Genomic DNA, 27,825 nt, shown 5'->3' with positions numbered 1-27,825 from the left:
CAGTCTGGCTAGAATATAGAATTCAGAGGAGCTATAAATCATGGAAAGATTGGTATGGGCAAAATTTTGAAATGATTTAAATAACAAATGGGGGAGTTTTGTAGTTCACTTGAGAGGCAATGGGGAGCCACAGAAACACCTTAACAGGACTGATACCATCAGACCTGTGCTTGAAGCATCTCAATTTGACACCTGTGTGGTCAATGGACTGGAGAGGGTAGAGACTGGAGCAAGAGAGAGTCAGTATAAGAGAATGATAATATGAACTAGGGTTGTTCTATGTGAGCAGAAGAAAAAGGAGGGTAAATAACTGATTTTACAAAGAGAAAACTACTTGGAATTAACTACATAGCCTCTGTAAATTAAAGCTCATCTTAGAAAATAGATGCTCTACACCACCCAAGGAAACTAGTTAACACCAGATTCTCCTTCAGAGGGAAAAATGGAAAGGAAGGTGATTGTGATGGATGGCAGAATCTGCTGAAGAGAAGTGAAGGATTCATTCACCTTCAAGACAGGCATTAGCATTTTAGAGAAACAAGAGTAACATCTGGTATACAGAAGTTATAATTTACTAAATGAGTTGTCATTTACTTAATGACTCCTCAATACCTTTATAAGTATGATTATATATATAATTATTAAATGGGAAAACAAGGCTTAAGGGAGCAGAAGTGACTTGCCCACAGTCACATGGTGAACCAAGGATGGGGAAAGAAGCATATGTGAGTTTCTTAAATCATTCAGCTACAGGAAGGATGAATAATGACAATAATCAGTGCCCTCCACAAATTAGGTTGTGAACGACTGCCAAAGGTCTTCTACTTTCTTTCCTCCCTCACCAGCCCCAAACAAGCTCTTCTTTCTCTACTCAGAATAAAAGTGCTTCAGCACGTTTCTGTCTTATTCCCTTACATGCTGGAGAATGATTTGTAAATAGGGAATAATGAAAAGAAATAGTATTTGCTTTTAATTTATGAAAAAAGAGAGGCTTAATGAATGATATTCTGCTCAAGAGAAGATCTGATGGATCTTTGTAAATTTCAAAGGAATTCTACAAATGTTTTTTCTTTCTTCTCTTTCAAATATTAAAAAAAATTCATATTGCAGGTAAAATATTCTCTCCTGCAGAGTCATGTAGATGAATATAAACAATTTCCCGGGCAATGATTGTCCTTTCTCAGTGGGCCAAAATCACAGTGTTTCTATTTCCTTCTTTTAAAAGTATCTCCCTCACCATCTTAGGAGAAGGTGACGAGGTGGAGAGGGGTTTGCTGAAACTGCTACATATACAAATGCATACAGCATGTCCCAAAAATCTTAGTGGTTTTTGAACTATTGAGTAGCTTAAAATTGCAGTAAGACTTTTGGATACAGCATGTGTGTGTGCTTAAGTGAAGATATGTATGTGTATGCACAAGTGCCACTTTTTCCAAAGAAAGAGCAAGAATTTAGATAGGAGAAAATACATACACACATGTACACACACACACATCCGTATGTGTGTCTATTTGTATATATGGAATGTTTTCTATATAAGACATATAGACTCTCCAGAAAACTATATATATATTCAAGATAGATGTACTGTATATTAAGATAACAGCCACAATCATATTATATCTAGATAACAGAAACAATGTGTATTATATGTAGATAACAGATACAATATGTACTATATCAGGTAACAGATAGAATGTATATTATATCTAGATAGCATAGACATAATGCATATTATATTAAGATAATATAGATATAATACATAGTATATCTAGGTAATATATAATGTTACATATCACATAAAATATCTCTATTGTAAAGATTATATATTATCTAGATATAATCTATCATATCTATTTTGTTGTTGTTCAGTCATAACTCTTCATGAGCCCATCTGAGGTCTTCTTGGCAAAAATCCTAGACTGGTTTCCCATTTCCTTCTCCAGTTCAATTTACAGAGGGGGTAACTGAGGCAAAAAGAGTTAAGTGACCTCTGTTATCTATAGAATAACTTAAAGCTCTCATATCCTATAAATATTCTGTATAGACTACATAAATATTGTCTATGAATATACTATATAGAACGCACTATAGCTATTCTATATAGATATCTATGAATCAGTTTTATAAATATAGTCTATATATTTGTAATATTTGAAGGATATATGTTATACATACACATAGATACATACATTCTCTAGTACTTATGTTCTTATTCCTCTCTTGGGAATAGTAATTAAACCAATACTACTTTTACTACTTGAAAGAACAAGACAGTCTACTGCTTTATGGCTCCATCCAAAATCGCAGCTCCACCAACAGAATATCAGTGTATCTGTTTTCCCATGGTCCCTCCAAATTTTGTCATTTTCCTCTTTTGTCATCTTTCTGTAATTCTTATAGATATGATATAAATACTCAAGTTGCTTTAATTTACATTCATCTGTTACTGAATTCGAGCATTTTTATTTACTTATTAATAGCTTGAATTTCTTCTATGAAAACTGCCTATTCAAATCTTTCATCTGATCATTCATCTGCTGGGGAATGGCTCACTTAGATGTTTTTTTTTTTAAAGAATTAGCCAGTTCAGGGGCAGAGCCAAGATGGTGGAGTAGAAAGATGCACACACTCCATCTCTTCCCCCCACAGCCCATAAAATACCTGTAAAAAATGACTCTAAACAAATTCTAGAGCAGCAGAATCCATAAAATGACAGAGTGAAAGAGACTTCAGACCAAGGTAGCCTAGGAAGCTGACAAGAAAGATCTATTGCATGGGGTACAGAGCAGAGCACAGCCCGGAGAGCCCAGCCCTGCCTTGGCTGTTGGGCACCAGTAGGAACAGGACCAGAACAAGCCTTGGGGGCAGAATCCCCAGCAGCAGTGACAGTTCTCAGATCCCTCAACCCACAAGTGACAAAGAAAGCTTCAAAGATCAGTGAGAAAGCTTTTTCATCTGGGAAAGGGAACATGGTCTGGCCCCACCAGCAGCAGCCACTAAAGCTACAGTGTCCATTGTTGGAGCCCTCCACTGAAAGGCCTGGGGGAACTGGGAAGATAATCTCAGTCTCAACCCTGAGCCAGGCCCTGGGGTGAAGAGAAGAAGCATGGAGATTTAGCAGATTCTGGGCAGAATAGTTTTTGGTAACTCCTAGACCAGTGTGCCAGTCAGGAGAGGAGGAAATCCTTGATTGTGCCACGTTGGAGGAACTGAAAATTTTCAGTTCCCCAGAGTATACCCTCCACTTGACAAAGGATTCTAAAGTCAAGTAATTGACTGGAAAAATGTTCAAAAAAGGGGGAAAAAATAAGACTACAGAAGGTTACTTTCTTGGTGAAGAGATATTTTCTTCCATCCTTTCAGATAAAAAAGAAAAATGCATACTATCAGAGGAAGTCAAGGCTTGTGTATCTAGTACTTCCACAATAAACATGCAATAGTCTCAGACCATGGAAGAGCTTGAAAAGTGAGTCAACAGCTTGCTAGAGGAGACCCAAAAAATGCTGAAGAAAATAACCCCTTTAAAAATAGACTAATTCAATTGGCAAAAGAGCCAATGAGGAGAAGAATGCTTTAAAAAGCAGAATTAGCCAGATGGAAAAGGAGATTCAAAAGATCACTGAAGAAAATAGCTCTTTAAAAACCAGAATGGAGCAGATAGAAGCTAATGACTTCATGAGAAACCAAGAAATTACAAAACAAAACCAAAAGAATAAAAAAAAATAAAAGATAATATGAAATATCTCATTGGAAAAAACAACTGACCTAGAAAATAGATCCAGGAGAGAAAAATTTGAAAATTATGAGACTATCTGAAAGCCATGATCAAAAAAAGAGTCTAGACATAATCTTTCATGAAATTATCAAGATAAACTGACTTGATATCCTAGAACCAGAGAGTAAAATAAATATTGAAAGAATCTACCGATCACCTCCAGAAAGAGATTCAAAAAGAGAAACTTCTAGGAATATGGTAGTCAAATTCCAGAGTTCCCAGGTCCAGGAGAAAATATTGCAAGCAACTGGAAAGAAGCAATTGAGTATTGTGGAAATACAATCAAGATAACACAAGATCTAGCATCTTCTGCATTAAGGGATAGAAAGGCTTGGAATATGATATTCCAGAAGCCAAAGGAACTAGGATTAAAACTAAGAATCACCTACTCAGCAAAATTGAATATAATATTTCACAGGAAAAAATGGTAATTCAATGAAATAGAGGACTTACAAACATTCTTGATGAAAAGACAAGAACTGAATAGAAAACTTGACTTTCAAACACAAGAATCAAGAGAAGCGTGAAAAGGTAAACAGGAAAGAGAAATCATAAGGGACTTTCTAAAGTCGAACTGTTACATTCTTACATGGAAAGATAATATTTGCAACTCTTGAGACTTTTTTCAATATTTGAGTAGTTGGAGGGATTACACACACACACACGCACACATGCACACACACATATACATATAGACAGAGAGCACAGGGTGAACTAAATAAGAAGGTATGATATCTAAAAAAATAAAATTAAGGGGTGAGAGAGGAATATAGCGGGAGAAGAAAGGAAAAAATGGAATGGGGCAAATTATCTCTCATAAAAGAGGCAAGAAAAAGCTTTTTCAATAGAGGAGAAAAGGGAGGAGGTGAGAGGGAAAAAATGAAGCTTACTCTCCACATTTGGCTTAAGGAGGGAATAACATGTTCACTCAGTTTGATAAGAAAATCAATCTTATACTACAGGAATGTAGGGGAGAAGGGAAAAGTGGGGTGAGGATGATAGAAGTGAGGGCAAATGGGAGGAGGGAGTAATTAGAAGTGAACACTTTTGGGGAGGGACAAAGTCAAAGGAGAGAATAGAATAAGAGGGGGACAGGATAGGATGGAGGAAAATAGTTAGTCTTTCACAACATGACTATTATGGAAATCTTTTGCAAAACTATACATATATAGCCTATATTGAGCTGCATGCCTTCTCAGTAGGGATGGGTGGGGAAGGAGGAAGGGAGATAAATTGGAACTCAAAGTTTAGGAACGATGTTGAGAATTGTTTTTGCATACAACTGGGAAATAAGAAATACAGGTAAAGGGGTATAGAAATCATTATTGCCCTCCATGAAAAGAGAGAAGATAAGGATAAGGGAAGGGAGGGGTATGATAGAAAGGAGGGCAGATTGGGGGTAGGGGCAATCAGAATGCAAGGCATTATGGGGTGGGGGGAGGGGAGAGATGAGGAGAAAATTTGGAATTCAAAACTTTGTGGAAATGAAGTTTAGTTAAAAACTAAAAAGAAAAAAAGAAATATGTGTGTGTGTATACACACACGTACATAAAAGAATTAGACAGTTCAATTCCACTTCCATTGACCTAGGTCAGAATTCTTATTGACCTAGAACCAAAGATACTTTACTATCTGACAAGAGTATGAAAGGAGAAAAAGGAAGCCTGGGAAATCTGGGTTACAGCTGGATTCAAAAAAATCAATACATTTGATTGACAGAATACATTGGAGAACCTCTCTTCTAGATACTGAAAGGAAAATGTTAGAGCATCCTGGTCCAAGGAGATAGCAATGGTGGCCTTCCTCTGAGCAATGCCCTGGTGTTTATGAAATAAACACAGAACAGAGTCAAAGCCAACAGTTGTTCTGACACTTTAGGCAGACCTCTCGAGAGAGGCCCCGACTCTGGTCTCTGGCCTCACATGAGTGATTCTTTGGCATGGTGGCCTTGATGCAATTGGGACTTTGGCTCCAAAGATGATGGCTCTCTTGGCAACACAGGTGCCCTGCACTCCTTCAAATAATCTGTTCAAAACCAAACCAGGGCACCTTGCTGGGAGTGGGATATTGGGCTGCCAATCAGAATAAGCTTGTAGCATCTTTCTCCACACCAGACTGAACCTTTTGGGGATGAATTCCACCCTGTTTACCTTCCCTAATGCATTTCCTAGCTTGAACACTGTCCAATTAACTTAGAGCACAAAAAAGACCCACCAACCTCGCTATCTGGACCAAACTGTCAACAAACATCAAGACAATTTCTATTTCTATGGTAGCTGTGCTCTGTCAGCCAATTCTGAATCCAGTCTCCCTGAGCTGTTCCCCCTAAGAAGGGCATTAAATCATTTTGGCCACAATTTCGGATTCTACATCCCTAAGGCCTCCATAGCGACTAACACTTGGATAATAACTGCAAAGTTGGGGGGGAAAAAAATCACAGAAATTTATAAACAAGACTTGAAAATCTTCCTCTCCTCTAAATCAGTAATATAGGCTGCTTTCCTAAAGAAAAAGAAAAAGTCCCAAAAAGCTCAATACTAAAATGCCAAGTATCTTACGGTTGTGACCATTTTAATGTTAAGCTGCAACTGAAAAGTCATTGGGTTTTATCTCAAAACCATTGTCAGTCTTAACTTTAAACTATCCCTTAAAAAAGAATGTAATTGCCCATGGCACAAATTCATCAGAATACATGGAAGCTGAGTTTACAATAACTCATTGTCATAGGACCTTTAGCAACGACAAGATTCTTTCACTAGGCAGCAATAGCTGTCTTCCCAGGACTTGACATTTCACACTGGAGGGGGACGGCATTGATTCACATATGAACCAGAAGAATGCTCATCACTCTCTCTTGGCAGATTCATCATTTGGCTAAGGGGAAAAGACCAGTGGGTAGCAGCAGCTGGGTGACTTACCTGAACCATCACCTAGAAAATCATGGGACAGAGACTTTGTCAGTCTTTCTAGCTGTAACTAAGCAAATCTTCCTCAAATCCTCCCAAAAGGAAGGGGAATAATACACAATGCTATGGGATCTTCATTTTCAAACTGTTTGAAAATATAATAAATTAAAAGGGGTCAGACTAAGGAAAGGGGAGGGAACAAGCGTTTTAGCACTTTACAAATATTATCTCACTTGATTCTCACAACAGCCCTGGGAGTTACTATCTCATATTACAGTCGAGGAAACTGAGGCAGAGGTGAAGTGACTCACTCAAGATCACACAGTTTGTAAGGTTTATGAGGCTGCATTTTATCTCGGGTCTTTCTGACTCCAGCCCCAGTACGCTAGCTGCCTATGTTAGGCTGACGAACTTTACTTTCTAGCTCTAAGATTCTATGATGAAATATCCTCTATTTAAATCTTTTAAGGTGGAAAGATTTCAATGTACTTGAGTCAGAAGACATGAGTTCCAGTCCAGACTCCCCTTATCCAGTTATGTGCCCATGGAAAAGTCACATACAGTGGAGACTGAAGTGGTCATTCTAGGGATGAGACTTTCGGAGCTCACCTGGAGCCTTGGATAATGATTCAACTGCTTAGGCCTCTGTGGAATGATCAACATTCTATCTGCCTCCTGATCTATTCCCAAAGTATGATACTGACTCAGTTTCTCTGAGTATCAGTTCCCTCCCGCCTAAAAGTCAATAGGAAAATACACATCCTTCCTATCTCACAGGGTCATGAAGATCAAATAAGGAAGCATCTCAGAATATATTTTCAAAACTATAATGTAATGAAGAGAATGTTGGGACAATTGAAAAACTATTAAGTGTTGACTGAATCAAAAACTCTCTTTTCATGATTATCTAACTGCTGTTCTGCAAACTTCTCATACTCTGATCCTGTGGTCAGGAGTAGGTGTTTGGGTTTTACCAGCTTTATAAAATGTATAATAAATATAATTCTCCTCTGCAGGCAAGACAGACAGAGGGAATGTAAGGAAATACAAGGGCCAATGATTCTTCTGTATTTCTGCTGTCTCCTCAGTCCATACCAGCACCTACTAACCTGGGCAGTAACACCCTGCCATCCATCAGGTCTCTGCATGGTCAACATCAAGAACAAAGAAACAGATACCATCCCCGTTTCTGAAATATTTATGGCTGAACCACACAACTCATTTGGGGGAGCAAATTGATGACTTCTCCACTCAACACAGTCACCTGGGATATGCCAGGCACAGAATCAATCACGCCAAATTGATTTGTTGTTCCTCACCCAGATGCTGCCTGCCCCCTCAATCCAATGCCTGACATGGAGAACAGGCACCATGGAATGGTAACCAAGGCCTTTGTTACTTCTTTATTATTATTTTTAAGTATGAAGGGTGATAGTATTTGGGGGTGTTACTATGCAACTCTTTAAGAAGCAAATGGCCAGGCCATTGTGGCCAGTGTGAATCCCATGTTGGCTCGGTGTCATTCATCCCATATTTCTAACAATGAGCACTGAGTTGAGTTACAAGATAATGGACCATGTGACCTCAGCATATGGAAATCAAGACATCCAAAGTCCAGGACAGGCTTAATCATAAACATGCACAGGAACATATGACAATGTGGCCAAGAGGAAAGTTCATGGTCCAAAACAGGCTGGAAACTGCTTAGTTATTTCAGCTGCAGAAAACTGAACACAATTTGTGATTTATATATCCACAGTCAGCCCCACTAACTCTGTTTAAATGATAGAAGTTAAAAACATCCTCTTGTTATGTTTTCTGCAGGCTTAACGGGAGACAATAACAAACAGGTAGTCTTACTAGTATACAATTTCCGTAACTCAGAATAACCATGCTTGGTCATCACACATACATACATACATACATACATACATACACACACACACACAAATAAACATACACATACATGCATGTATATATACTTATAATAGATGGTATTTGTGTATATGTATTTATACATGTATTACATGTGCATACACATACAAATGCACATGCATATATGTGTAATACATATATATACAAACACACGCACATATGCTTATAAGTATATACACATATATACAGTGCACATGCTGACATTGGTACACGTCCAAATATACAGCATATGCACGCTATACATATGTGTGCATGTACCTTCTTGCACACACATAAACAAAATTCACATACATTTATAGATAATGTTTGGGGGTGTCACTATACAATCTACAGGTACATGTAACATGTACATATACATTCAGGATTCACTCTGTGTACAATACAGAATATTACAGATGGTACAATAAGAAGAACCCTGGGTCCGGTTGTGAGCAGAGGCAATGTTTATTTCTTTATATTTCAATTCTTTGCACAATCCCTGTCATTCAGTCAGTACTCAGTAAACACTTGTTAACTTGCTGACCTGAGTTCTAGTACTGATTCTTACAACTTTTTACCTGACATGACCACGGACAAGGTGCTTAACCGCCTTGGCCTTCGGTTTCCTTATCTGTAAAATGAGGAGGTTGAAATAAGTGGCTTCTGAGGTCCTTTCTAGCTCTTCATCTATGACCCTGTAACTCCAGGCATGTAACCCTAAACATACATATCACATATATTTGTATACAGGGAGAGTTGAGATTCCACCTTCTTTTTCTAGGAACTACATCTCTGCATCAATTCCTGACCAATTTAAACTCACGCCATGATGCATGTGTCCCCTTCCTTTTTTCTTCTTTATTACATATATTGGCTTTCTCTCATTAGAATTTAAATTGATGGAACATACTGTATGAAGAAAAGCAAAGGCCAGTTTGGCTGGATCATACCATGTGGAAGACGAGTGTAGGATAGAACTGGAAAGGTAGAAAGGTGACAAGTTGTCACAAATTTTAAAAAACAAAGAGGTGAATTATATTTTGCTCTAGAGGCAATAGGGAGCCCTTGAAGTTTATGGATCACAAGTGAGCTACATGGTCAGATCTGCACTTACGAAAGATCACTTTGGACAGCATGCCAAGGAAGGAATGGTGGAGGGAGAGTGTGCTCATCAGGGATTTCCTACAGCAATGAAATTGTAGGTCCACTTTCTATCTCTGTTCCCCTGGCTACTCAAATTCCCTCCCCGGGGCATCCCACCTAGCCCTTCCAAAAGATATTCATATCTTTCACAGTATAAGCAAGACCACTATGTTCCTTCAGTTTCTAATTATTCTCCCTCAATGTTAACAGTAGCTAGCATTTGGCTTTAATTACAAAGGCTTTCTCATTTGATTTCTGAGGAAGGAAATATGCCTTATATACAGTAAGCATTTAATAAATGTTTATTGGATTCTTGAGCCCCATCTTAATTAGCTCCAAAGAAGGAAGACTCCATTATTTGCTCAACTGTCTAACAGTCCCTGCCAAACATGCTATATATTCCTTTCTCGCCTTGTCTGTACAGATGTTAGGACATTGGAAACATCAAGTTAAGTGGATACATTTTTTCACATCTTCAGTTTTCTCTTCCTTAGGGCAAAAGTGGGTCATTCTCTGAAAATGGTTTATGCACACCATGTTTTCAATTTGGGTGACGGATTTTAGCTACTTTGTGAAAGACTTAAGCGAGAAAATGTTCAGGGGGAAAACAACACTCAGTAGTGACAAAAACTACTTGGACACATGATGCCCACAGTGTCAGGCAACATGAACCTCGTGGGTTTTCTGATGGAAGGAAGCCTTGGAAAAACAGAACTTCCAAAGAACATGTTTAGAGAACTGAAAATTGCAAAGACTGAAAGGTTTGCCAGACACTGCCCTTAAAAATAATCTTCACAATAGAAAGAAAAAATAAACAAATATTCCATAAAAGCCAAAAAATAAAACCCCATCAGTGAAGTTGACAAGGTCTTTTTTCACTCATTTAATAATCCATTCCATCATATACTCTGACCAGAATTCAAATATATGTATATATATATATATATATATACATATGTAGATATACATTATGTATATCTACATATATGTGTGTGTGTGTATACACACACACACACACACACACACACACACACACACGAGACATTAAATTCTAGATCCCAGCAATAGGAGTATTCTCATTCTAAGAAGGAATACCAGGTTATCAGGTCAGAAAATCCAGATTACAGAACAAATAGTTTAAATTCCCAAAGATATTTTTTTTAAACAGAAGAACAGAAAAGAAAATAGACTATGCTGTCAGTGGATGATATACTCAAGTGAGTAAACCCTTTCATGAAGAAGGACATAAACATAAATGCTATGAGAAAAACTGGACAGCTCCAAATCAGATCAAAACCAGGACCACTAAACTGCTTCCAAGGATCCCTGAGGGCCACATGTTAACTTAGAAAACCACCTATTAACATCATGTATGTTCCACTGTATTTTTATTTGTTTTATTAAATATTTCCTAATGGCATCTTAATCTGCTTCAGATGCTGTCCTAGGCCTTCTTGGCTCTTAGCCATGCATTTCTGTGATTTCAGCAGTACAGAGATCTCCTAGAAGAGGACATTCCCCATACCAATGTAGGTTGGCAGCAAAGACAATCATCCAGAACTGAGCGACTTGTCTAAGGTCACACAACCAGTACATGAGGTGAGACATAATCCAGGTCTTCTGGCCTTCTATTCACTATTACATGTCTTTCTATTGCTATGGGGCAGCTCAGTGCCACAGTAGATAGAGCATTCAACATGAGCTCAAGAGGACTTGAGTTCTAATGTTACCTCAAACACTTACCAGCTCTGTAACCCTGGGCAAGTCACTCGATCTCTCAGTCTCAGTTTCCTTATTTGTAAAATAGAGATAATAAAAAAACTTACCTGCTGGGGTTATTGTGACATTGAAATGACATAGAATATACAAATTGTTTTCTATACTTTTTAAAATGCCATGTAAACACTAGGAGTGATAATGATGAAAATCGAATAATATCTCTATTTACAATGAATATATCATGGTTAAATTCCAGTTGCCAGCTACCTCCCATAACTGGGAAGAACAATTAGCAAACACATTAATGAGGGTCCACTTTATACTTTCAATTTCTATTGTCAAGGCTATTTATTTGTTTAAACAATCAATATTTGTTATGCATCTAACATGTGTCCAGTCCTGTGCCAGGTAGTGAGTATTCAAAAACAAAAGTGAGATGATATTGGCTCACACAGTTTACATTTTAGTGGAAAGTAATGTTTAATTCTGGGGTTCTCTGCATCAGCAAAGCCCTTAGGGCCTAGGGGTACCTGATAACATGTTCAAATCTCCATACTAATTAGTCTACACTTTCCTATCCTGATACCCATTTTATTCAGAGTATAAGCAGATTGCTTGGTTCATTCATTTTCTAATTATCCTTCCCTGTTGTCAACAGCAGCTATAATCAGACTTTGATGCCAAAAAATACACCAGTTTTTGATGCTTGGTTTTTGAGGAAGGAAAAGCATCATGGTGGTCCATGAACATGGAATGGTGCCTTGCTTTTGAGTCTTAACTTTCCTCACTTAAATTATGTAACTTTTTTTTGTTACTGGAACAATGCAGCTATCCATCATTCAAGGATAATGAAAAATTCCAGCTGCATTTGCAAAATATTCAAGATGTTCATTCAGGTGACAGGCATGACAAAAACTTAACGTAATATTGATGGAACATAATTCTGAGCTGCAGTACTTTAGAGAAACTTCAATATTGTAATATTCAATGAAAATGAAAATGAACATAAGATGAGAGTTCATAAAAAAAAAGATACAGGCATTGCCCAAAGTTTTAAATATATTACAAGGTTGCTTTTTATTTAAACTGTGATAACTAGTTTTAACCCCTTTACTTATACAAATCTACATAGTCTCTTTTCTTTGGAATTCGAATACCAGGAACTAGATTAGAATCCCTATAACTCACTTAAAACTCAACCTAGAGTTTTTTTCTGCTTGCCAAGCCCAAGGATTTCCTGGCAAAAAGTCTCTCACTCTTTGATGAAGAGGATGAAAAAAGAACATCTATATCTGCTCTCTCTCTCTTTAGATATTATGTAAATATTTGGCCTACCCAAGCTAGGTAATTCACACTTAGACAAGGACTACAGAAATCCAGACAATAAGTCTCCCCAACCTAATTAATTATGAGTTGGGAGGTTATAGGACCTTGGATCTAGAGGTGGAAGGGACTGTAGAAATCATCTAGTCTAATTTCTCTCATTTTATAAATGAGGAAATAGACTTTGAGAGGTAAAGTGGCTTGCTGAATATTACACTGAGAGCATGGATCCAGTGCTGGAAAAGACAGGCTTAGGAGTGTAACCCCATCATTTTACAGTTGCTCCTGGAGATTAACTTGCCCCAGGACAAACAGATAATAAGTAACAGAAGCAAGATTTGAACTAAGTATGACTCCCAAACCAGTTTTGTTTCTACCATTCAATGTTCTTCCCAGTCTGTACCATTTGCTCCCATCAGAGGACAGCTGCGGTTAACAAGGACTCCTAGTATCTGCACGTCCCTGTCACTTTTGCTAAGTCCCTTACATTTTTGTTTTATGGTGTGTTGAGTTGTTTTCAGTCCCATCCAATTCTTAGTGACCCAATTTGGGGTTTTCTCAGTAGAGATACTGAAATTATTTGCCATTTCCCTCTCCAGCTCATTTTCCAAAGGAGTAAACTAAGGCAAACAGAGGTAAGTGACTTGTGCAGGGAAACACAACTAGCAAGTTTCTGAAGCCAGATTTGAACTCATGAAAATGAGTCTTCCTGACTCTAGGTCCAGTCCTCTATCCATATATCTCCTAGCTACCCAAAGTTCCCAATACTTCTCACCTACTCAGAGATCTAGTTCCCCAATTCTCTTTTCAGTGAGTCAATATTGTTTCACTTTCTTAGCATCACTTTGGCTAAACTCTAGCGGCAGCCTCTACACTGCCTAGTTCTTTCAAGAAGTTCAGAGCCCTCCATGTTATCAATCAACCAATTGACTAACCAGACTTTATTCAGCACCTACACATGCCAGGCACTGTGTTGGAAAGGACATCCCACTGAGTCTGTCCCCTAACTTCTTCATTCTCTTGTGCTCTGTCTTACACAAACAGAATCACCAATGATGCCGCTTAGCAAAGGGCATTTCCTCGTGTTTCCTAAAGATTCTTACTGGGAGAGCGTTGCATATCATCTGTCCTTCTTTCTTAGCATCTGAGCTCAGGTTCTTTCTAAGAGTCTCCAACTCTTTCTCATAAGTCACAGGGGGCAAAAATGCAAATGAGTTTCCAGGTAGGGCCCTAGGCATTCCCCTGGCTCCCTCATGTAGCTACACAAGCTAAATGCTCATAATAATTTTGGTTTACCTATAGTCTAACTTGGAGCTTGAGCAAATAAATAACAGGTGCTTTATCGAGTAACTGAATCTGAGAAGAGACTTCTCTAAAAAAAGCAGACTTTTTATATACACACATATATACATATACATACATACACACACACACACACACATATAAACCTACTTGTGTCTAATGGCAGCCATCTGAGGGGAGGAGGGACGAAAAAAATTTACATGACAATTTTATTGTATAATTTGAACAGAACAGCAAGTTGTGTACAGCAGATTTGCAGTTCCATGTATAATCATCTTTTTATTGTACCATGTTATGAAAATGCTTAGTTTATTCCATAAATTTAAAATATTTTTTTAAAAAAGCAAACTTCTCTGGAACCCATAAGGAAGAGAAATCAGCTGAACTTGGTCCCGAGTAGAAACTAAAAGCTGGTGGGCGAGACAATGTGTAATAGTGGCTGAGTCCAGCATCTTGACAGGAGAGCGAAATGTCAAGAAATTCATCAGCCAACTCTTCTATTTTTGACAAGATGACATTGGCTAAAAATGAACTCAGTGTTGTCATTGCCAAATGAGTAAAATAACAGCAATTACAATAATGATGATGAAGGTAACTGGCACTGAGATATCCCTTTATGGTTTGTAAACACTTTATTTATGTTATCCCAGCTATTACTATCCCCATTTTACAGATGAGTGAACTGAAGTAGAGTTACTTAACCTCTATCTAGGTCAGTCCTTTGTCTTTAAAATGGACTGCAGAAAGAAATGGCAAACCACTGTATCTTTGCCAAAAAAAACCCATGGAAAATAGTCTCTGAGGGTCATGCAGAGGGAGAGATGCCTGAATGACTGAACAACAATAAAATTGAAGTAGACAGAAGCTAAATGACTTGTTTAGGGTCATCTAGCTAGTATCTAAGGCATCATTTGAACCCAGAACTCACTGACTCTATCTACATTATCATTTAGATGCCATAAAGATTCATACTGAGATAAAGCATAGGTCCATGTGATCATGGACTTGAGGTGAAAGAGACCTTATTCTCTCTATGACTTGGTAGATATGTCTTAGTTGTAATGTGAGTGCCATAGATAGTGGCAGACATGGGATCTGAATCCACATAACCCGTGGTCAGAGCGATATTTCTAAAGTATGTGTCACCTCCCTGGTTTGATCAACTCCGATGGCTCCCTAGTGCCTCTGTGATCAAAACCCAACTTGTTTGTTAGGGATGTAAAGTCCTCCATAACCTGGCTACAACCTGCCTTCTAGACGTATTAAAAATGCTTCCCTTTGACAAATTCTCCAGTCTAGGCAAACCGGCCTTCTGGTGGTTCCTCATACACAACCATCTCTGTCCTTCTATGTTTCCTAGGTCTGAAATACATTTCTTCCTCATCTCCACCTATTAAAATCATTTCTTTGAAAGTTCAGCTCAGGATTCATCACCTTCATGATATTTTGGGGATTCCCTAAGTGCTACACACATACATGCAATAAAAGATACCTTTTCTCTATCTCATATACACTTGTATGTGTCTATGTTGTCTTCTTCAATACAATGTAAGTTCCTTGAGGAGAGGAATAATTTCATTTTTTTCTTTGTATTCTTAGTACCTGTAACATAATAAGTGCTTGTTGGTTGAGAGATAAGTCCTGGGCAGTTATTTGAAGCCCACAGAGATGGTGACTTAGCCAGAGTCCAACAGGCCAGAGATAGGATTTAAAGGCAGGTATCCCTGACTCAACACTATTCACTAAATCACATTGCCCTGACCAGACCAGGGGTGGGGAACTGGCAGTCTCAAGGCCACATGTGGCGCTCTAGGTCCTTGAGTGTGGCCAATGTTGGGTTCTGTCCAAGGACTGCACTTAAGGACCTAGAGGGTTACATGGGCCTCTAGGTCACAGATTCCCTACCCCTGTACTAGACTATTGTCTGCTGCTGCCATCAGTTAAGGATAAAAGAGTTGAAAGAAAAGGGAAAGCTCACTTATAGACTAAAAACAGGCTTGGAATAATGAGCTTTTTTCAGTGAAGAGAAGCAAAGAGTGGAATTCCAGGCCTTATTAAAACTTCTTTTTGTTATGTAGAGCAAGGTATTCACAGCAAAATATCTAGATATTTAGGTGACACTAAACTTATTACAATTATGAATTACCAGGAAAATTTAGGAAAATCTACTGTTAGAAAAATTTGCAGGATGGGAATGGAGTTTTGATGTGGGCAGTTGCAAGCTAATCCTTGTAGGAGGATCACAGGACTTTGCACATAGAGCCAGAAGGGATTTTAGGGGCTGATTCCATGAGGGAGAGCCCAGGGGATTTACCAGTTTAAAGCTGGAAAAAACCTTAGAGACCATTCTAGTCTAATTCCCTTGTTTTATAGAGGAGAAAGCTGAGGGTCAATGAAATTAATTGACTTGCTCAAGGTCACATAACTAATAACAGAAGTGGCACTTGAAGCCAGGTCTTTCGGTCTCCAAGTCCAGCATGGTATCCACTAGGAATCCAAACTTTACCAAGAGGATGGAAGGCAGTGTGGTTTAACAGGCAAAGAAGACTTGAGATCAATGATCTCAAGGGTCTCTTCTAGTTACAACTAAGGGGTTCTTAGCCTTGGGTCTGTGAACTTGCTTTTTCAAAATAAATTTTGGTAATTCTATTTCAGTAGAATTAGTTTCCTCTGTGATCCTATGAATTTTATTTTGTACACTTAAAATATTATTCTGAAAAAGGATCCACCATCTCTACTAGACTGTCAAAGGGATCTGTGACACCAAAAAGATAAATCTATCTGGACAACCTTGGGAAAGTGACTTATTCTCTGCTGGCCTCAGTTTCTCCATCTGTAAAATGGGAAGGTTAGACTAAATAATGTCCAAGTTCACTTCCATGTGTTTATTCATAACTATATAATGAACTCCAAGATTCAAATTGTGACCCAGGTCAAGGGTCTAACAGTGTATGAAGTAATATGGAGTAATATGCTTCTGTGATCCATAAGTCACTAAAACCTGGACACCATGAAGAAGGGTACTATGGTGGAAAAGAGAGATTTACCCATCATCTGGCAAAATCTCCTATCGAAAATGGGAAGTCCTGATCAATATAGTATTTTTAAAAAGGTAAAAGAAAGTGGAAAAGATTTATAGCATCAGAGATCTTAAAGGTAGAAGAGTTTAGGGAGCCATTTAATCAAATTCCCTCATTTTAGGGATAAAGAAACTGAGACCTAGAGCGATTGAGTCACTCACCCAAGGTGCACAGGTGGCAGAGGGAAATCCTCTGACCCCAGATATAGCATTCTTTTCCACTGCATAACACTACACCCCTCCCTAAAGAAACAACTGCCAGACAAGAGGACGGGGAATACGTTAAACAAGATTTGGCTGAGATGGGGCATGATGGGTCTAGAAAGTGGTGGACAAGATGATCGCTACTGACATAAGGACTTGTCAGTATCTAAATTTTCTCTATCAAAGCAGATTAGAGACATATCCATAGCTTAGTCTCAGACTAGTTAGTTTTAATCTTGCCCAGAGCACTGAGAGTTAAGTGTCTTGCTCCTAGTGAAAGGAGTGAGAGAACAGATTTCAATTAGGTCTAAAGTCAACCCACTATGCTACTCTGCCTCCTATTTGCCTTTTTACATAGGGGAGTTTCACCACAGCAAGGGCAGAATATGACAGATTTCATACAGACAAGACACATCAATCAACAGTACTCATGAAGACACTGGGCTAGGCACCCATGACACAAAGATAAAAGCTAGACATTTCTTACCCTCAAGACACCTAGTTTCTACTATCTATTTGTTTTTGTTCAGCCGTTTCAGTTATGCTCAACTCTGTGACCCCATTTGGGGTTTTCTTGGCAGAGATATTGGAGTGGTTTGCCATTTTCTTCTCCAGCTCATTTTACAGAGGAGGAAACTGAGTCAAACTGGGTCACACAGCTAGTAAGTGTCTGAAGCCAGATTTGAACTCTGGTATTCCTTATTCCAATCCCAGTGGTTCAGCCACTGTGCCGCTTAGCTGCCCAATATCTATTAACAGTAATTTACAAATTACTTTATGTTTGAGTTGCCTCCACCTAGTGATAACTACTGCCATTACCGAACTACCAGATGCAAAAATTTCCAGTATTTGCCAAAGCATACAGAATAGATATAACTTTTAAAGCAACTATGAAATCTGAATGAGTCATTCTAGCCACTAAGAAAAAACTGACCAACTTTTTTTTTAATTTCTGCTTAACTGGAAGGATTTTGATTTTTCTTTAAAATTCACTCACTTGAATTGGAAGAATTTTGTTTTTGAACAATTCACTTATTAAATATTGCAGTCAACCCAATCCGACTCATGACACCTGAGACTGTCTATCAATGCTTGCACAATTTATAAATGGATCCATCAGTCTAAAAAATAGAAGTCTAACAACTGCCACTGACGCTGTATTATATATGACCACATATCCAAATGCCAGACATGTAGCCTGAAGAAGAAAGGCATATCCATGTAAAAGGAAGTACCTATGAATGATGCAGCTGGAGGAAGCCAGAACAAGAATCTCTTCTCTGAGTTAATCTTCCATTATACGGGTTGTCCTGGAAATGATGCCTAAAGAAATAAAAACAGTCTATGAGCAACTCTGGGCCACACATTTTCAGCATCGTTTACAGTTCATCAACAGGTAAGGAAGGATTAGGGAGGTGTTAAACATTCACATGCTAGGAAAAAAAATTAACCAAGCTATTTCTTCTTTAGATGGATATCACATTTTGATTTATCTTGTCTTCTCCAACAGCACCATCTTTGAATTTCATGGGATAAACTCATTTTCCAAATTTAAGAAAAAATCATTTGTCTTGACATATTCACTTCTCCAAGACTCAGCCCCTCAAGAGACAATGCTCAGCAGTGCAGCCTGGTCCCCTCTAATTGCTTCTAATGCTACTCCAAACCTTTATTCCTCAACTCAGAAGAGAAATACACAGAGGGCAGGACAGGTAGAGAAGGAAGGCTTAATTGAAATCCAATATCCACAGCATTTCCTTTTTAACTAGCAACAGTGAAGCAATCTATTATCTTCACCTGACATGAACAAAGGGGCCTGGAGCAGCCCTGTGAATGCCAATCCCACAGGAGGAAAATAGACACACACATGAGTTTCTTGGGTGGGAACTGACCTTTATCAGTTGACTCCAGGAGCCATTTACAGGGTTTTAATTACCAGTCAATATTTCTCTCCGATGAACACATAAATGATAACCACTGGCCACTGGAAATAAATAAGTAAAGAAACCCAAAGTCCTAACAGACAGCCCAGCTGGCTGCAAAGGTACAAAGTCTTTCCTAGAGCAAAGGGGATGATTTTTAAAAAGGCAAAATGCCAGTCATGAGATCGTGGCCGACTATTGGCAAAATCCTGACAGCAGCAATCCAGCCCATCGATCAACAATGCAAAGAGCTGACAAAGAGACCAAATGAAAGGCTTGAAGGATTTTGCATTTTGCAAGCTTTTGTAACCAAATTGTGCTGTCCAAAGGGATTCAGGCTCAGCATTGTTCTGAGGGAAATTCTAGGGTTGGTTTCCAGTGCCTACCATCCTCACTAAATTCGATTTGATAATTTGGAGTCCTCTAAGCTTAAAAAAAAAATTACAAATACTTACTCAAAATAGAAGAAACCCCATATTATTCACTGACTTTGGCCAATCCAGTAATCCCTGGAGAGAGAATTTTCTTCAAATCTTTTTTAAAATTTTTTTTAAAGCTCACATAGCTTAATAGAAGAATTTTAAGTTGGAAAGTCTTGTGCCAGATGAGTTGATGAGTAGATTATATTTTCATCTCTTTACAGATTGTTGCCACTTATTTCAGGTAGCTGTTTTTAATTATTTCAGCTCAAAAACTAGTGGAGAAATAAAAATCTCCCTATTAGTGCTAATTGGCCTCCTATTATAAGAAAGAAAGAGGAAAAAAAGAACCCTGCATAACCCAGTGGATGAGATAACAAATAATTGGCACAGTTCTTTATAGGAAACAATTCTGAGCCAACGCTCAATTATGCAGCACTGAGCTGGATGATGGTTAATTTATTAATGGACTTGATGCAGCCTATAATCACATTATTGATAGGGAAGCCCATTTTGCCTATGTAACTAATCAGAGTTCTGGAGGGGGGAGGCAGGAGAGAAACTGTTTTTTGAAAATCAAGCGAAATTTTAATAAAAATTATTTCAACGAAGAAATGTAGAGGGTTATGTGTGGAATGGAAGTCTGTAGTGGAGGAGAATGATTGCTACATCTGGAATCAGGGGACCTGAGTTCAAATCCCAGCTGTACCACTTTCCATCTTAACGACTTTGAGCAAGTTTCTCCACCATTCTGGGCCTCAAGTCCCCACATGAAAAATAACTTACAGGGATAACAACTAATAGGAATTGCTTATATGTATATAACACTTACTATGCTATGTGCTTTACAAATATTATCTCATTTGATCCTCACAACAAGCCTGGGAAGTATTTTGATTACTTTTTTACAGATGAGGAAACTGAGGCAAACAGGGGTTAAGTGACTTCCCCAGAGTCACACAGTCTTGTTGTTGTTGTTGAGTCATTTCAGTCATGCCTAACTCTTTGTTTGATCCCATTTGGGGTTTTCTTGGCAAAGATGTGATTTGCCATTTCCTTCTCCAACTCATTTTACAGATGAGGAAACTGAGGCCAATGGGGTTAAGTGACTTGCCCAGGGTCACACACTAGTAAGTATCTGAGACCACATTTGACCTCAGGTCTTCCTGTCTCTAGGTCTGGTGGTCTATTCATTGCATCCCCTTCTTGGGAGAGTTGGTTTGGATAATCTGTATGGTCCCTCCCAGCTCTAAAATGTAGAAGAGGATTCATCTACTACTTGTCTTCTCCAGGGGTGAGGCAGGAAAGAGGGAGAAAATTTACAAGTCAAATTTTTTAAATGATTGTTTAAAATTAGAATATATAATTGGAAAATATTTAATGTAATAAAGATATTTTAAAAATAAAGAGAGAAGAGGAAGAAAAGGAGGTCACTGAAAGGGGATTAAAAATCAGGTCCCCTGATTCCAGTTCAACCTCACCTTCTCACTTTACAGATGAGGAAACTGTCACCAAAAGTCTGTATGACTTAGTATTTAATCAGACAGGTAGTAAGTAGCTGAGCTGACAATGAAGCCAAAGTGCTCGGATTCCAAATACAGCACTATACCTTGTTGCCTCTCTAATCTGAGATTCCCATAGCAGGACAGAATATCAGAGAATGCCAGGATTTGAGAGTATGAAGGAAAACTGACAGCCATCTAATTCTACCCATACACATCAACAGAATCCCTATACCATACCCAACAAGAGATCATCTAGACACACATTGAAGACCTCCAAAGATGGAGATCTCACCATTTCCCAATGCAGCCCCCATTCCACTTTTGAGCACCTCTCTGAATACCAATCCTACATGTGGAATAGAGATACACATGCACTACATGAGTGGAAACAGATCTTTATCAACTGACACTAGGAACCATTTATAAGATTTTCCTTACCAATCAACATCTCTCTCCAATGAGCACCTAAATGGAAAATGATAAGGTCTGATTGTGAAAATTCTTCTTACCATCAAATCTAAATTTATCTCTTTGAAATGTCCACCTACTGCTCCTATCTCACATAATGGTTAAAGAGTCTCTTCTGTTCTCCAGATAGCAGCCCTTCAAATACTTGATGACAGTTATATCCCTCCAGTCTTCTCTTCTGCAGTCTAAAACATACTCACTTCCTTTGGATGAACCTTATATATTCTAGGCCCTTTGCCATCTCAGTTGTGTTTCTCTGGACATTCTCCCTCTTATCCTACACAGTGGTGCCCAGAACTAGACACAACACTATTCTAGATAAGTATCCCAAATTATGACCTTCTCCACTATGGTACCCATATATCACCAATACTGCAGAGGACCTATAGACCAATACTGTAGAGTGCTTGGGGCAATGCTGCCATTTTTCAAAGAGGATAGACAGACGTGAGGAGTTCAGAATGGGAACCAGAGATGACAACCTGGCCGAAATCAAAGTGATTGACTTTGTTGACCAACCATTCCTTTTCCAGCTCTAATTTCTCAAATCCTATTAACTTTTCAACTCCAGGTAAAATGGTGTGTTTGTTTTTGAAATGGAACAAAGCCATGAGCAGACTCCTTACTTATTTCTGAGCGGTCATTTTTATTGACCTAGCCACTGGGAGAAAAGCAGCATAAAGTCTAATGGCTCTTAAAGGATTTATATCAATGATGGGAACAAGAAACATGAGGATGAATTCAAAATTAAGTCAGTATTCATGGACTTATATAGCAAGGGAGACAGGGATAGGAATACATCTCCATAGTGTTTTGCTTTTGTTTGTTTTTGCAAAGTCTAGGCTTAAATTTTTGGTGTTTGAGTTGGATTTTCAATCACAGTATTGCTATGTATCCTTTAGCAAATTGTTCTTCATTCTACCTATGGTTGAGTTTCCTCATCAATCAACCGCTCAACAAGCATTTAACAAATGCTGATGCGTTGACTGATGAGGAAACTCAGCTATAGGTAGAATTAAGATATAGATATATATCTATATGTAGATATAGATAATATATACATGTATGCATGTATGTATATATATACAAATATATGCTCATATGTGTTTGGCATGAGAATATATACACATATATATATGTACTTATGTATATGTGTAAATTTGGCATGGAAATTCAAAGAAAAAAAGCAAAACCAGCCCCTACCCTAAAAGATCTTACATCCTAGTGGTGGAGAAAACATAACTAGATTAATTAAGCAACCAGCAAGCACTTCTTGAGCACTTGTCATTTACCAGACTACAGAACTAAAAGCTGGGGATCCAGACAGGGGTTTGTGGGAGCTACCTCATTCCACTCTCAAGAGGTGATTTTTAAATTTTCATTGTGAGCATCAACAGCTTAAAACTCAGTAAGTGCTATAAATCTTGTTCATTCAGGTTAAACTTTAAAGTTTATGTCCTGAGTTTTCAGAAAGTTAGTTGGTAAACATTTATCAACATACCCCTGGATACCGAGACAAAAGTGAACTAAGCCTTACTTTCTATAAGTTTACATTCAATTGGGGGAATGTACATAAAATGTACATAAATAGATGGAGATAATGATACAGGCATATAGAAAAACAGAGATGGAGGTGGGGAAGGGAAAGAGGGGAAGGAAAAAAGAAGGGATAAGTCAGAGACAGACACCGAACCCAGATGTCTATCTACTGTTTCTATGTAAAATCTATACAACATATATCTCAGGTCATTTCCAAGTGGAGACACTATCAGGTAAAGTTCTCAGGAAAGGCTATGAGTAGAAGGTGTCACTTAAGACCACCTTTGATGGAAGCTAGTGATTCTAAGAAATGAAGATCGGGAGGGAATGCATTCCAGATATGGAGAATGGTCTATACAAAGGCATGGAGGTGGTAGATGGAATAATGTGGATTAGGAAAAGCAAGAAGGACAGTTGTATTGGCCCACACAATTTGTAAAATATAACATGATAAACCTAAAAAGGCAGTTTGGAGACAGATTATAAGGTCTTCAAATGTCAAAGGAAGGAGTTTATATTTGACCCTACAGACAAGAGGGAATTACTAATGCTTGTTAAACAGAAAATCGACAAAATTCTATCTATACTTTAGGATTATCACTTTGGTAGCCCTGCGGACTGTAAGAAAGGCAAGTATGTACTCATCCAAATCTTATTTTTCCACCCATCCCCAGCATAATATTGTTGTTCAGTTATTTCAGTCCTATCTGACTCTCTGTGACCCCATTCGACCCCATTTAGGGTTTTCTTGGCCAAAATACTGGAGTGGTTTATCATCTCCTTCTCTAGCTCATTTTATAGATGAGGAAACTGAGATAAACATAGTTAAGTGAGTTGCCCAGAGTCACACAGTTAGTAAGTGTTTGAGGCCAGATTTGAACTCAGGAAGATGTAGTCTGCCTACCTCCAGACCCGGTCCTATGTCCAATCAACTACCTTGCCCTGTCAATATGATACTGGTGAATTTATGAAGGGGGGGGGGGGAGAAAGAGAGAGAGAGAGAGAGAGAGAGAGAGAGAGAGAGAGAGAGAGAGAGAGAGAGAGAGAGATCTGTGACTTTATTGGTACTTGATATGGAAATTTCCTTTATCCTCAAAGAATGGTAACTCATATATAACTTAGTCTTTTTATTCCCTGAGAAGTGAGGTGACTTGAGTCATACAGTCAGGAAATCATACAGTCATACAGTCAGTAAGGAGAGGTAGAATTGGAATCCCCATCTTCCTGACCCTGAATACAGCATGATCTATTAAGTTATGATTTCTCTCTGTCTTTAGGGGATATGGACCAGGCCTGTGACTTCCCTGGTTTGGGAAACTCCCAGATGAGGTAACTCCCTCCACTAATGCAGGGCAGGCATTATTTTGGTAACCTAGATTGCCACCCAGATCTATGGTTTACTCAGTTTTGTAAACATTTCCCAATTATGTTTTAATCTTGTTCTATCAAGACTGAGGAGTTTTGCCAACACATGAGGGCCAGTGAGTTTGCTACCTCTGACTATAGATATATAGACACACATGCATATTTTAGATAGACAGATATCCATATGCACATGTAGTAAAATCATGCTGAAGTTGGAGTCAAGGAAGACGAGTTCAAACACTGCCCTGAACACTATCTAACTGTGTGAGCTCTGGGTAGCTGTTCTACTGCTCTGAACATCAGTCTCCTCATCTATAAAATAGGAATACTAATGCCTACCACTCTACCTGCAAAGGTTTCTTGTGAAGAACAAATAACGATAATATGCATGTTAAAGTGCTTGCAAAAATTAAAGGGCTATAAAACTTCAGAAATTATGCTCATTTTTTTCAGATAAGGAAACTGAGGCTCAGGAAACACTAAATGGCAGAACACCAAGATTTGGAACCCAGTGCTCTGGATTCCAAACCAGTTCAGTTTGATTCAGTTCAACATTTGTTAAGCCCAACAATAGGAGGAAGGGAGGGAGGAAGGGAGGATGTAACAAGTATTTATTAAATACCTATTCTATGCCAGGAACTGTGCTAAGCATTCCACAACTATTTCATTCTGAACCTCACAGCCTTGGGATGTAGATAATATTATTATTCCCATTTTACTGTTGAGAAAACTGAGGTAGATGGAGGCTAAGAGAATTATCAAGTGTCACAGAGAAAGGTCTCTATAGGACAAGCACCTTGATTCTCCTGAGAAGAAAGTGAAAAGGAATGGGAGGATTAATTGTAAAACCTACTTCAGGGTATCCCAACTCACCAAGAACGCCATTGTAGGTACACCCATGGCCTCCAACACAGAGGAAGCATGGTGCTAAGTATTCAAGATGAAACCTAAACAATCCCTACCCTGGAGGAGCTCCTATTCTATTGGGAATGGAGATAAATATAAGCAAATATAAAAAATATCCCAATTAAATACAAATAATATACAAAGAGGAGAAAATACAAAGTGTCTACAAATTCCTACAAAGTTAATTCCTGGAAATAGAAGTCATCAATAACTGGAGGGATTGGGAAATGCCTTGTGTGTGAGTTGGCACCTAAGCTGTGTGTTAAAGAAGGATAGGTATCCTAAGGGGGCTAGGATGACCAGAAGGAGAGACGATAGCCCCCACTCCTGACTCTCAGACTTTGACATCTCTCTAAATGTTCTACCTCCATCAGGCCTTCCACACCACTGCTATTAGGGGCTTCAGTCACTTGAATTTCAATAGAATCTAAGGGCTGATTTGAAAAGTTCAGGGGATATTTTGTCAACAAATTCTGGTGTCTGCTCAGGTGTTGTCACCAAAAATTAGGCATCCATGGAAATCTGCACTTCCTGCTACACAGAAGCCTTGGAATTTCATTACTGTTGGAGACAATGCCTCCACAGGTACCATTCCAAATGATCCTTGTTGCTATAAAACATCTAGGGTAGACATAACTCTTATGTCTCTCCATCTCTTCTAGAAGTACCATCTTGCAGATTTCTCAACCCTGAAAAAAGACTCATTTTAAAATTTTATTTTCACCAAGAGTTTTTTCTACATGAGCTTTTTTTTTTTTTTTAACAATCTTTCACCAAGCTTTTTCTCAGTCCCTGATACAGGTGCAAGCCACTCTGCTACATGATGAGAAATGAAAGATTGTTTTAAAATGCACTCCATGTTCTTAATGGGCAGACATCCTACTGAGTGGAAGTAGAGATATAAAACATGTATAAAAAATATGTAGATTAGCATAAGAACAATGGGTTGAGTATGACAGAGGCCAAAGGGAGATCCAAAGTACTCCAGGAAAATTTGAGGTGGGAAAGAATCAAGAGGATGAAAAAGACTACATAGAAGAAGGATCTCTGGAGTTGGACCTTGAAAGAAGAAAAGAATCCCAAGGAGTCCGAATGAAGAGGGACCAAATTCCAGGCAAGGGAGCTAGCTTACACAAGTGCCAGCAAAGAAGCAAAGGAAAGCAGGTTGACTTTGGGTAGCAACCAGTATCCAGTTTGGCTTGAAGGAAGCTTCATGATGGAGAACAGAATGGGAAAAAATAAAAGGTGGAAAAACAGGTTAATTTCTAGTTGAATTTTCTGCTTATTCCTAAATTCTCTGGGCAGCTTATGCTACACAGCAGTGCCCTTGCTGGTGTTTTCGACACCTCTTAATTTAGTATCATTTGCAGATTACATTAATTTATTGTTGACTGCCTCCTGAAAGTTATTAACGAAGATATTAAATAAGACAGAAACCAATGTCAGAACCTGGGCACTTCAGTAGAATGACTAATCAGGGAGCAAAGGCTGGAGTTTGTTTTTGAAAGATATTTTCCAAAATATTTAGACAAGGTATATGGTGAAAATCACAAGCTGAGTAAAATAATGATGTCAGGGTAAGGATAGGACCAATAATCAATGAATCTCCACATGGGTCTGACTACCTCTGTAAACATGATATGAGTAGTACAAATCCTCTTGTATTCTTGCTTCTGGGCCCTCCCTAGTTAAGTTGGACAAGAATTAGACTGTATTCATGCAAGGACAGATCTTGAGTTGCAAAGGTCCTTGGAGTGCATCTAGTCCAACCCACTCAGGAGGAGATCGAGGCTTCTGAGTCATTCAATTGCCAAAGGATATAGTGACTCATCCATTCCTCAGAGGCAGGATTTAAAGCCAATTGCTCTGAATCAAAGGCCAGTGCTCTTCCCACATTTCATGAGTTCCATGATGAATGGAGGGCATTTTGTAAGACTGAGGACATTGCAAATTGGCAAACAAAGAACCAGGTGAGCCCTGCCCAAGTTCAGATGATTTTTGGAGATGCTGCTCAACTATAAGGGCAGCAAAGTTCAAAAGTGGAGTCACAGGACTTTAAACATAAAGTTATTGATGTCTTAGAATTTAGACGGAAAGGAATCTCTGCAGACATCACGATGAGGAAACAGAGACATAGAGAGATCAAGTAACTTGTCCAAGATTATGTAGGGGTAACCAAAAGAGCTGAAATTGAAGCCAGGTCCTCTGAACTCCAAATCCAATGTGTTTCCACTCCACTATGTTGATGCTTATGCCAATATTAAATAAACCGCACGCTGGCCAGGTGAGAATAAGTTTTACCTTTAAAAATTATAGACTCTTGCCTTATCAAT

At 38.5% G+C, this 27,825-nt stretch overlaps 1 long non-coding RNA gene across 1 annotated transcript in view; it reads right to left on the bottom strand.

The window, feature by feature from the left end:
- LOC140534529 (uncharacterized) overlaps window positions 1–27,825 on the bottom strand; it is a 769,311-nt gene that overhangs the window by 439,754 nt on the left and 301,732 nt on the right. Inside the window, exon 9 of the long non-coding RNA XR_011977353.1 lies at window positions 18,604–18,691. This is a non-coding gene — a long non-coding RNA (uncharacterized lncRNA). The remainder of the gene's footprint in view (window positions 1–18,603; window positions 18,692–27,825) is intronic.

This window comes from Notamacropus eugenii, chromosome 3 (genome assembly GCF_028372415.1).
Source record: "Notamacropus eugenii isolate mMacEug1 chromosome 3, mMacEug1.pri_v2, whole genome shotgun sequence".
Taxonomy (NCBI): Eukaryota; Metazoa; Chordata; class Mammalia; order Diprotodontia; family Macropodidae; genus Notamacropus; species Notamacropus eugenii.
Note: the sequence above shows the minus strand (reverse complement) of the source record. Positions and strands in the feature narration are given on the sequence as shown.